Source organism: Lissotriton helveticus, chromosome 1_2, assembly GCF_964261635.1.
Source record: "Lissotriton helveticus chromosome 1_2, aLisHel1.1, whole genome shotgun sequence".
NCBI lineage: Eukaryota > Metazoa > Chordata > Amphibia > Caudata > Salamandridae > Lissotriton > Lissotriton helveticus.
In genome coordinates this window covers 235,910,469-235,920,673 of record NC_136058.1, presented here as the reverse complement: position 1 = coordinate 235,920,673, position 10,205 = coordinate 235,910,469, and positions in this window count along the sequence as shown.

Genomic DNA, 10,205 nt, shown 5'->3' with positions numbered 1-10,205 from the left:
AAATGAGAGCAGTTGAAAGGAAGAAATATTCGGTGATGGCATGGGCAAACAAAAACAAGGAACACAGACTTAGACGAAGAAAAAAGAGAATGATTATGTGTTAGATTTGGGAGTCTCTAGTTGGCATAGATAGGTACCTTTGACAAATAGGGACCCTTGCATCTAGTCAGGGTAAGGAGGTACACTCCTAAAATAATACCTGCTCACCCACTTGGTAGCTTGGCACGAGCAGACAGGCTTATCTCAGAGGCAGTGTGTAAAGCATTTGTGAACACATACAGTAACCCTGTGACAACACTACAGATGGACACCACACAGTTGTATATTAAAAAAAATAAGTATTATTTATATAGAATTAACACAAGACCACAAACGACAAAAATCCACAATACTTGTACTTAAAAATGGTAGAATTGGCTTAGTTCTCTTCACATCTTAAAATGCAACACTTTGAGTCAATGTACCTGAAGATGTGACACGCAGGGCAACAAAAGTGTTGCAGGAAAGGTGATGCGGTGGTCCCTGGCACGCAAGGACGGTGATGCATTGAAGATCTGATGCAAAGAAAGAAAGATGGCGTCTTCTTCTTGATGTGGCGTGCTTCTCCGATGTTGCGAGATGTCTCGACTCGATGCGACAGCTGCAGCGGCGACACCCTTATTCAGAGATGCGATGACAGCGGCTCCGACGGTGGTACGCTTCTCCATGGATGCGAGGCGCTTCTGCGGTGTAATGCGTCAGCTACAGCGGCAACATCCTTGTTCAGAAATGCGACGGCAGTGGCTGTGACTCGCTTCTTCGATGGTGCGAGACGTTTCTTGTGATGTGGGGCAATGCGTCAGCTACAGTGGCGACACCCTTGTTCAGAGATGCGATGGCAGCGGCAGCGACACGCTTCTTCCTCGTGAGTCGCGCTTCCAGCTCCTTGCGACACACAGTCCCTCAGAAGGACCAAAACAGCAGCAGGCACTTCCAAAGAACTCTTGGGGAGCTGGGGGTTGAAGTCTGTTGTCCCTAAGACTTCAGCAGGAGGCAAGCTCTTCTCTCAAGCCCTTGGAGATCCTTACAAGTTGATGAACGTACACATAGTCCCTTTCTCCTTCCTTTGGCAGTCAGGCAACCACTGCAGGCCAATCCCCCAAGCAGCACTTCTGCTTAGGGATAGTCTCTCCTCAGTTAGTTTCTTCTGGTTCCTCTCCTCAGCAAAGGTTTTTTCTTGTAGTCCAAAAGTGATCTAAATTCTTGGGATCAGGGTCCCACTATTTATACCCCAAAATCCTTTGTCCTCAAAGGGCAGAGGGGCCTTTGCCTAATCCAAACCAGTTCTGGTCAGTCCTGGAGCACTCTGTTTACATGACTCCTTCTCTCCTTTCACAGTGCAGGGCAGGGACATCAGACGCACCACAGGAGGTGGAGCCAGCACTGTGGAGGGAAGGCACAGCCCTATTCAGGTCCCAGGTGCAACTCCTCCCTCACATTTAGATGCAGATCTCTCTATTCACCACTGGGCTGACTCACCCTGTCTCCTGGAATACCCCAGCCCCTTTCACTCAAACTCCAGACAAGGAATACACAACCTAGCAGAGGCAGGCTTGGATAGTTAGACAAGAAATGAAATGAAATGAAATGAAAAAGAGTATTTGTAAAGCCCGGTAGCTACCCTGAGGCGTCCTAGCGCTGCGAAACAAACGCGTGAGAGAGGGCAGACGGGTTCTGTTCTAGTCCTTAAAGAGCTGGGTTTTGAGTTCTTTCCTGAAGGACAACAAGTTCGGTTGCATACATAGTTGCAGGGGTAGGGAGTTCCAAAGTTTAGCAGTGTTGTAGGAGAAGGAACGTCCACCGCATCTGGCCCTCTTAACTCGGGGAACTGAGAGTAGGTGAGAGAGGGTCGATCTGAGTTGTCTATTTGGTTGGTATGGGGTGATCAGTGAGTGGTTGATGATGGCTCCTGTTTTCCAGAATGCTCGGTGTACGATGCAGAAGGCCTTGAATGCGACTCGGTCCTTGACGGGGAGCCAATGTAGATTCCTGAGTTTGACTGATGTATGCCGTGGAATCTGGAGAAGGGTGCGCGCTGCGCAGTTCTGGACAACCTGCAGCTTGTTTAGAGTGGATTGTGGGGCTCCTATGTAAAGGGCGTTTCCAAAGTACAAGCGTGACAGGATTAGGCCTTGAATCATGATTTTTCTGGCATTGAATGTTAGGAAGGGGGTGATTTTTCGTATAAGTCTGAGTAGACCGAAGCAGGTGGCCGATAGTTTTGCTGCTTGGTGATTGAAGTTTAGGGATTTATCCAACCAAATGCCCAGGCTTTTGATAGAGTCCTTGGGCACCGGAGGGGGCCCAAGGCATTAAGGCCAAAGCTGTTTGATGTTGGGGTTGGGGTGGTGACCTAAAAGCATTAGCTCGGTTTTGTCCCCATTTAGTTTCAGACAGGAAGATGTCATCCAGGTGGTCACTGCCTCGAGGCAGTCCCTAAGATGGCCGGGGATGTGTGGGGCTGACTCAGGGCCACCACTAACTGGGTGTCGTCCGCATAGGTGATTATTTTTAACCCGAAGGGGCGGACAATCTCTACTAGGGGCCTCATGTATACATTGAAACGCGTAGGGCTCAGGGAGGAGCCCTGCGGCACGCCACAATTTAGAGGTTTTTTGGCGGAGGCAGTGTCGCCTTCGAAGACTTGGAAGGATCGCTCCTTTAGGAAGGATGCGAACCAAGAGATTGCCAGTGATGAGACTCCTATGTTGAATAGTCGTTGTAATAGTATGCTGTGGTTTACAGTGTCGAAGGCGGCACTTAGGTCTAGTAGGATGATGGCTGCTGTGCCTCCCTGATCCATGATCTTCCGGGCCTCTTCTATCACGTTGATGAGGGCAGTCTCGGTTCCGTGCATGGGTCGAAAGCCCGTTTGGGTGGGGTCAAGTAGTTGGTGGGTCTCTAAAAATTCTGTCAGAGTCTTATTGACGTGTTTTTCCAATATCTTGCTGAGCCAGGGCAACAGGGATATAGGTCGATAGTTCCCTGGGATATTGGGGTCTAGGTTGGGCTTTTTGAGGAGTGCTCTAACCATGGCCAATTTCCAAGGGAGCGGGACAGTTCCAGTGGCTACTGAGGAGTTAAGTAGTTCTAGAATAGTGGGGAGGATGTGCGTCGTGACTGCCAGCAGAGACCGTGGTGGTGCTGGGTCATTAGGGGATCCGGATTTTACCAGATGCATGATGGATTGTAGTGATGGTAGGTCAAGTGGGGGAAGGTTCGCAAGTGTCGCTAGGTTTGGTGTGGGCGGCAGTGGTTCGAAGGGCGGAGTAGGTGAGATTGTTGGAGTTGGGGCTTGTGTGTGGGGGAAGGAGGTATAGATGTTTTGTATTTTACTATGGAAGAATTCTGCCAGGTCGTCGCAGCGGGCTTGAGGGTTGATGGGGGTTTGAGATTTTTCTGGAGGTTTTAGCAGAGATTTTGCAATTTTGTAGATTTCTCTGGGTTTGGATGCAGCTGCATTGATCTTGTTCTCGTAGACTTGGCTTGTGCTGTTCTGATTTCATTTTTGTAAGTTCTTATTGCAGCCCTGTACGCCATTTTCCTGGGGAGGGAGTAGTCTAAACGCCAATATCTTGCTGAGCCAGGGCAACAGGGATATAGGTCGATAGTTCCCTGGGATATTGGGGTCTAGGTTGGGCTTTTTGAGGAGTGCTCTAACCATGGCCAATTTCCAAGGGAGCAGGACAGTTCCAGTGGCTAGTGAGGAGTTAAGTAGTTCTAGAATAGTGGGGAGGATGTGCGTTGTGACTGCCAGCAGAGACCGTGGTGATGCTGGGTCGTTAGGGGATCTGGATTTTACCAGATGCATGATGGATTGTAGTGATGGTAGGTCAAGTGGGGGAAGGTTCGCAAGTGTCGCTAGGTTTGGTGTGGGCGGCAGTGGTTTGAGGGGCGGAGTAGGTGAGATTGTTGGAGTTGGGGCTTGTGTGTGGGGGAAGGAGGTATAGATGTTTTGTATTTTACTATGGAAGAATTCTGCCAGGTCGTCGCAGCGGGCTTGAGGGTTGATGGGGGTTTGAGATTTTTCTGGAGGTTTTAGCAGAGATTTTGCGATTTTGTAGATTTCTCTGGGTTTGGATGCAGCTGCATTGATCTTGTTCTCGTAGAACTTGGCTTGTGCTGTTCTGATTTCATTTTTGTAAGTTCTTATTGCAGCCCTGTACGCCATTTTCCTGGGGAGGGAGTAGTCTAAACGCCAGACTCTCTCTAGTTTTTTACAGTGGCGTTTCTTTTCTCGTAAGTCTAGGGAGTACCAGGGGGCGGTCTTGGAGGTGCGCTTTTGGTTTGTGGTGGTAATGGGGAAAACGGAATCTAGGGATTTAGAGATCCACTTGTTGAAGTTGTCATTAGCTAAGGAGGGATCCGCATTGTGGGGAGGTTTGAGGGAATCTAGAGATAGTGTCCATTCTGCTAGGGGGAGTTTGGACCAGTTGCGTTCCTTCTGGGTGGTGGTATTGGTTGCTTGATAGGGGGCTGGGCAGTTCCAGAAGGCCGGGATTAGAAAGTGGTCAGTCCAGGGCAGGGGTAGAGGATTCCCTACCGAAAGATCTGGACAGTTGGTGAAGATAGGGTCTAGGAGGTGGCCCTTAGAATGAGTAGGCTCTAGCACTAGTTGTTGGAGCTGCAGTGCAGTCAGACTGGAAATTATTTCTGAGGTATCGTTGTCGGAAGCATTATCAAGATGGATGTTCAGGTCTCCCAGAAGGGTAAAGTTGGCGGAGCTGCATACTAGGTTGCCTATGGAGGATGATAGGGAGCCAAGGAACTGCCCCTGAGTTCCAGGGGGACGATAGATAAGAATTCCAGACAGGGTGCTTGTGGGGGAGAAGTCTAGCGCGAATAAAAGGCTTTCGCAGTTGGGGATAGGGTGATGGGAGCTGCGGCAGCTGTAGCAATCTTTGTAGATGATCGCCAGGCCGCCCCCTCTTCCAGTTGTACGGTCTGATCGCACCATTTAGTATCCATTAGGTAGAGCCTGGACGATGTCGGGGTCTGAGTCATGGTGGAGCCAAGCTTCGGTTAGAAACAGGGCGTCAGGATTGTATTCTTCTAGTAAAAGTGAGATCTCGGTTGTGTGTTTTGGGAGGGATCTGCAGTTTACAAGAAGGATACTTTGCGGGATCGTTTTAATTGGGGGGGCGAGGGAAGGCTGGAATCCACAGTGAGGGCACGTTAGGTTCTGAAGTGATGGATTACATTTCGTGGAACAGGTGAGGGCTCTTCCTTTAAGTTTGTGTAGTGCCTCGGAGCTGTATTTTCTAGGTGTGGTAGAAGGTGGGGCAGGGGTTGTGGCCACTGGCCCCGGTCGGCCGCGGACGGGCGCAGACGGCTTGCCTTTGGCGGCGCGCCCACTGCGCGCGTCCGCTGAGCGGGACAGCCGGCATTTGATTGAAATAGAGGACTGGGCTCTAGGTTACGTGACCGTCAGAGCTCCGCCGGTAGTCAGGCAAGAAAGGGTTCCTAGGCTACGTCACCCTCCACATCAATCAGGTGGTTGAGCCTGCGGTGGACCGGGGTGAGTGCCAGTGACTTTCAAAGTTAAGTTTTGTGCAGGTGAGTTTTAAAACAAACAAAGCGCCTAAAGCAAGCGGAGTTTCTTAGCTGTTTTCGGGACTTTGCAGGTAATTTAAAACAAACAGAGCGCCTAGAACAAGCGGCGCTTTCTGAAAGTGGTATTTTCAAACACAGAATGTTAAGACCAACTTCACTAAAAGATGTATTTTATCATTCTGAGTTCAGGCATACTAAACTTGAATTTCCACCATGTTCCCTGAGTCAGTTAGGATTATAAATTGTAATAATCTAACTGCCTATTCTGGCCCATGGAGAACAGGTAGCCTTGCAATAGTGAAAAACGAAAATGGCTGTAATTCACTATTAGGACATGCCGCACACACCAGGGCATGTCCTACCTTATACTTACAATGCACCCTGCCCTTGGGCCTACCATAGGGGTGTCTGATATGAAGAAAAGGGAAGGTTTAGGGACTGGCAAACGGTGCACTTACCCAGTCAGCATGGCAGTACCAGACTGCACACAGGCTCTGCAATGGCAGACCTTAGACACACTTTTACAGGCTACTTCGGTGGGTGGTACAACCAGTGCTGCAAGCCCACCAGCAGCATTTGATTTACAAGCCCTGGGCACTCCTGATGCCCTGTACTAGGGTCTGACATTTAAACCAAACCAGCCAATCATGGAATCACTAATCCATACAATAATTTACAATAGGGAGAGCAAATGCTCTTTAGCACTGATCAGCAGTAGTAAAGTGCCCAGAGTCATAAAACCGGTCAGACAAAATACAGGAGGAAGGCAAAAAGTTCAGGGATGACCCTGCAAAAAGGACCAAGTCCAACACTGGGGGAAATAGAAGCTGGAGGACATGAAGAGAGTGAAAAGAGAGAAGAGTAGGAAAAGAGAGGGAAATGGCTAATGGCAAGAAAACCATATCGGAGAGAAAAAGAGGAAAGCGGGCTGGATATGAGGAAAGGGAGAGAGACAAAATGAAATGACAACACAGAGAGACGGGCTGAACATTGAAAAGGTGATATGAAGAGTGGAGGAGAGGAGATGGACAGGAGGGACAAGAGTGAAGGTCAAAGGTAGCTATCAGGTAGATGATGATGTGAAACGAGCTGATAAAGTCATTGGAGGTTAAGTTCGGAAAATAACTCTTTATTTTACACTTTTTCACCACAACTTAACCCTCAGCACTAACCAAGCAGTAGTTAACACAATTTTGCGATTCATTTTTTGGAGATGCTTTTGTGTTTGAATCCTGGGGGGCTATTTTTTAGTCCCAATCTGACTCCGTAAGTAAGAAAACACAAGAACGCATCTGAACAAGAGTGACTGCACACCAGCCCCACTTGGTGCCTGTAAAGTGTGGCTAATGTTGCTGTACCCTAAACCAAGGAGCTCTTGGTTTAGGGTACAGCAACATTAGCCACACTTTACAGGCACCAAGTGTGTCCCTGTATACAAAGCACCTTTGCAGTGCTGAGTGGTAGCCCATCAGCTGCTATGGATTGCCAGTGATAGACTCTTCTTCCCAATCACCAGAACAATGTAACCATTGCAAGGTGTAACCTCCCAGAAATGCAGTAGGCTTGTGGTATTGGGTTTCGTCAGGTCTACATACTCTGTGAAAACTCTCGAACACCATAGAATAGAAGTTGGCACGGAAACTGGAAATGCAAAAGACAAGTTTATTAAGACCCCATGGGGTGGTGGTACATTCCTACAGCACCCTTCGGTAATGCAAGAAGTATCACACCGAACATCGGTGCGCGACCTCTTTTATACAAGTTTAACAGTAATAAAAAATAGGCTGTATACTCTTTTCACAGTTTAGGTACATATAAGGGCATTTTTGGAACACAGCCAACATGTGGGAGGAGTTTAGTACCACTGGTCAGTTGTAGAGAACATTCCTGAGAGGTGATCACTCATTAACCCGAATGCTCAAATACGCATGCGTGAGCTTGACCAGTGCTAAAAATAGCCTGTTGCCGGGCAAGATAAATGGTCATTGGTACAGAGGAAGGACAAAAGGGCATGCTGACCACGAGGCCGCATGTACATACAAAATGGCCGCCAGAAAATACAAAATGGCCTCCGCACGTTTGGTCAAGTTAACAATGGAAGTTCGTGTAGCTGAGCTAAATGCTAACTCAGTTGCTGCCAAATTACGACAGACGGCCCTTTTAGCATTTAGCTGAAGCTACCTCATAACTTAAGTAATCAGGATACTCGTCATCAATATTAATCATCATTATTTGCAGCATTTCTTCGTTAATCATTTGCTCGTTCTTGGCAATAGCTCGTTTGGATGGAATACAGGCTGTAATACATACAGAGCATAAGGTAGGGCCACATTGAATACATAAACAAAGGAAAAAGAGTATTCCAATAATCATACATAGGATCGTCAGTAATTTCCAACCCCAGGTACTAAGCAAAGTCCAGAACCAATTAGAGAATGTCCATGTACCATTTTCTGGGTGAATTTCAGCACCAATTTTATGCAATTTCGAAATGGCATCATACACGGAAGGCGAATTATCTGGAACGTAAACACAACAACTACTTCCGATAATGCGACATGCACCCCCACGATCAGCCAGTACTACATCTAGAACCATTCGGTTCTGGAGCGTTACAATTCTGGTAATTTGGAGTTCCTCAGTTAAGTTCCCTAATGCAGAGGCAGTTTCATTAGCAACAGCTTCCACAACACGTGTTAGCCGTCTTATTTTTCTGCTGTTTAAAGCAGCACCAACGAAGGAAAACAGGCCTAAATTAAAATCTACATATTGTTGCAAGGAAGTGTCTGTTTGGTCTACATTTTCAGTCTCTAATGTTCTCTTAACTCTATTTAATATAAAATCATGATATAGTACAAAATCATTATGGTACATAGGCGGGGCAATAAACACAGGGGGTAGTACAAAAGATATATAGCAAGTTCCTAACCACCCAAAGGGAAGACGATGATATCCTTTATTTCCACAAATAAAATAAGTATTTCGGGAGGCTACAAAAGCGATACCATTTGGTGTATCAAATGTGAAAGTAGTATTACATTCACTTCTCACCACCGGAATTGTACCTTTATTACGCACACACAATTCAGCCTTGGTATCAATAACAGTAATCACATGTAAACTAGACATATTTGTAATTCGTTGATTAGTGAAAATGCGAGGCGTAGATACATTGTCCGGTCGATATTCTTCCCACTCAAATTTAGTTCCTTCTGCCTGTGGGTAACCATCTCTATCATTGTAACACATTTTATTTAATCGAAAAAGTAGTCCACCTTTTGTTGTCCATCTCAGGGTAAAAAGAAGAGTGTACCAAGCATTGCAAGAACCATTATGAGAAAAGGGAAGAGGAATAAGTGGAGTTCCTCCTTTCTTCTGATGTCCAGGCAACATTCCACATACCCAACAGTTCAAAGTGTTCGTCATATTATGGGTATGATGTAGAATCTGAATGAAGCTGTTATTTAAATAAGTCTGTCTATGTCTCTCTTCATGATAAGGTAGAGTAAAATGGAAATGTTCAGATGGGATTGGAGTGGTAGGCAGTAAATATTCTCGTGCAGGAAGCAATTGTTCTACAATCCAAGCTATTACTGCTACTACCACTATAGTCACAACAAAAAGCACTGCACCAAGAATTCTCCTGTTCCTCATTGTCGTAGGTGCCATAGTGCAAAGGACAAAGTTTCAAAAAATAAACTAAAAAATAAAAATTGAGTGCTAAGATCCGAGGTAGCCGCTGGTATCTTCTCCGAGATTCAAGACGGGTGTCGCTACACTGGCCAGAACTGATCCCCCCCCCCCCCCCCTTGATATTCTCGGCTTCCGTTTTCGCAAACCTCAGAACGGTAACTCAACCAGTCTCGCACAAAAACTATTTCCTTGAACGTAGGTTATACTTCACTCCACCAGAAACAGTGTGGTCGGGAAGGCTTCCTCCGACTCGTGAGGCGTAGTAGCTGGGCTCTTCTCTACATCCAAGATGTCTCGATAATCAGACAGCACCGCAGGATTCACCAGGTCCGGAGAGACACGACGGCAGTGAGTAGAATGTATCCACCGCTTCTTATTCGTGACCCGCACAGCCGTCCGAGTTGCCAACAATACTTGTTCAGGGCCACGCCACCTCGGCTCCAAACTGCTGGTTCTCTCGAATGCACGGATCATTCACATGGTCCCCAGGACGGAGATCGTGAGCCTCTCCAATGGAGTTGTCGGGAAGCGCTTCTCGAACCTGTTGATGAAATAGAAAGTAAATCATTTGTTAATCGTGCCAAATAATCGTTCATCATTATACAAGGCACATCATGTATTAAGCGAGGCTTTGGAACTCCCCAGATGTTCATAGGCCTTCCAAACACCACTTCATAGGGTGTGAGGCCAGATCGGGAATGTGGCACTGATCTAATAGATAGTAATGCCAAAGGCAAAGCATCCGGCCATTTCAAAGACGTGGATGCCACAATCTTTGCTAGCTTCAATTTCAGAGTTGCATTATACCTTTCCACCAGACCTGCTGACTGCGGGTGAAATACAGCGTGGAATCTTTGTTTAATTCCCAATCCTTTCAGGACATACTCCACTACTTTCCCAACAAAATGAGGACCATTATC